Source organism: Penaeus japonicus, unplaced genomic scaffold (genome assembly GCF_977035675.1).
Source record: "Penaeus japonicus unplaced genomic scaffold, GWHDUDI00000001_assembly GWHDUDI00000023, whole genome shotgun sequence".
Lineage (NCBI taxonomy): Eukaryota > Metazoa > Arthropoda > Malacostraca > Decapoda > Penaeidae > Penaeus > Penaeus japonicus.
In genome coordinates, this window is record NW_028234425.1 from 23,163,609 (window position 1) to 23,166,108 (window position 2,500).

General features: G+C 42.1%; 1 protein-coding gene across 1 annotated transcript in view; it reads right to left on the reverse strand.

Annotated features, from left to right (window-relative positions):
- SERCA (ATPase sarcoplasmic/endoplasmic reticulum Ca2+ transporting SERCA) overlaps nt 1–1,420 on the reverse strand; it is a 52,851-nt gene extending 51,431 nt beyond the window's left edge. Inside the window, exon 1 of the mRNA XM_086550232.1 lies at nt 1,189–1,420. The gene's annotated coding sequence lies outside the window, so the exon portion shown is untranslated. The remainder of the gene's footprint in view (nt 1–1,188) is intronic.
- Between the last annotated feature and the right edge of the window lie 1,080 nt (nt 1,421–2,500).

The window sequence follows — 2,500 nt, forward strand, 5'->3', positions numbered from 1 at the left end:
TATATATGTACATAAATATATACATATTACATATACATATACGTATATTATGCATACATATATCATATATATAAATATGTATATGTATATATATATATAGATAGACAGATATAGATATAGATATAAATATAATATATATATATATATATATATATATATATATATATATATACATACATATGCATATATACGTATATATGTATATACATACATACATATATTTATATATAAATTTATATACACACACATATATATATATATATATATATATATATATATATATATAATATATATATTATATAAATATATATGCAAACATATCAATTAAAGCAAATTAAAATCAAATGAAGGAACATAACTGAAGCAAGAGCATAATTTTCCATAGTTTTAGATCCAAAGCCGTAATATATATATTTTTTTTCTGGAATATCCTCGAGTCAAAAAACATTGAAAAAGCGCTTTGAAACATTGCGTCTAACACTCACGGTCGTCTCTAGTCTTTCTCGAAACGGAATCCGAAACAAACGTCACATATCCTTGTCTTTTGCGGCGAACAAAATGAACCAACAATGCACCAAGCACACAACGCAACCACGCCTGCCACAGTAAACACAAACGCGTTTCTTTTTTTAATAAAGGAGGGTCTTTTGTTGGAGTATTTTTGATTGCTGTTTTTTTGTTTTTTTATTTTTGTTTTTTTTTCTTTTTTTTTTTTTTTTCTTTTTCTTTCTCTTGGAGCTCTCCTAAACACCAGCGTTACACTGTCGCGTTGTAAATAAAAACCGTGCACTACTTTCACTGTATTCAAACTACTTTTCACTGATTTTTTATCACCCGCTGGGAGGGGAAACTAGAAGCCGTAGCACACAGGCGATGGGACACTGAGTGGAGACTGGACACTTGTCGTGAGAGAGTCTCAAGCTCCTTCTGTCGCAAGCTCACTCTTCTCTCTTACTCGTCACTTCTCCTTCTCTTCACTCTCCGTCTTTCCCTCTTTCCACCTCTTTCCGCCTACTCACTCTCCGCCTCCAGCTCTGCCATGGCCGAAGGGGTATTAGGGAGCGATCTTTGCTTCGCCTCTTACGAGAAAAAAAAAACTCATTCTTTCTCTACTTTGCTTTCTCGCGGTTTTCACCTTCGCCGTAAGACCACGCTCGCGAAACTCCTTGGCAGACGCCGAGCACTTACCTAAAGACACAAGCCTGGGCCCAAGTGAGTAGCACCAGGAAAGACACAGAAAGGAAAAGGAACGCCCGCCTTGCCCTGTCCCGCCCAGGAACAAGTGAGGTTCCTAAGCCTACGACTCTTCGTTTTAAAACCTTGGGTGCCCGACCTGCCCTCTGGCGGCGACACTTGCTGGCAGGGAGCCGGCTGGGGGCGCTGCCAAGAGCCGGCGGCGGCGTGCCCGACCCTCACCCTCTATGGCAATCTCTCCACGCTCCCCTAACTGCCAGCATATCATGGGAACCTGCCCTTCCCCTCTTATTATGCGGCGCTCTCCCTCGGGAAACGCCAAGGACGACCGACTGCTGTGGGCCTCGACGTCGCCAACCCCCGGTGCTAGATTTCGGAGGCGCCAGGGAACAATCGTAGAAGCAAGAGAATTCACCTGCCGTTCAGGCCGCCCCTTGCTGAAGGCCCGAGCACCAGGCCTCCGCAGGTGACTCGTCTCCACTTGGCACAGCTGACCAAGCCCTCCGCCATGGCACTCATAACACTATGCCGCAATGGAGATTAGCGGTACGCAAGTGAAGGCCAGCAGAGGCTCGAAAGAGGCCCGCTAAAACTCCTAGGAGATTAGGCGTAAGAGCTTACGAGAGAAATAGCAAGGCCATAAACCAACTGTAAGAAAGCGTCCGTTTGGGCGGAACAGCAACAGATCAAGCCTCCTTCGGGCGCCCATAAAGGGGAGAAGAACGTTTGATCGTTCGCACCGATATTCGCCCACAGGTGATCCGAGGGGACGGCTCTATCCACAGGGCGTAGAGGAAGTACGCGCGATGCCACGACAAACACGTATATATATAGGATTTACATATATATAAAGGCGTGTGTGTATGTATATATATATACATATATATATATATATATATATATATATATATATATATATATATATATGTGTGTGTGTGTGTGTGTGTGTGTGTGTGTGTGTGTGTGTGTATGTACACTTAGCCATGTCAGTGAACTACCCAGAGCATTTCAAGGTTCAAGAACATCAAATTCATAATGGAATAAACTAAATAGAGAGAGAGAGAGAGAGACAAGGAGACATACCGTAAATAAATCTTGACTGAAAGCAAACAGGCTGCGAGAAACACGAACAGGGCAAATGCACTGACTGATGATCGCCTAATTTTGCAGTCCATTGTGAGTGTGACGTCATAAGTATGTAAACTATGTGTGTGTTTGTGCATATATTTGTGTAGGCGAGTTTGTGTTTATAAGTGCGTATGTGTGTGTATATTTCATCCAAAAGCCACCAATAGTTCTCTAGCTT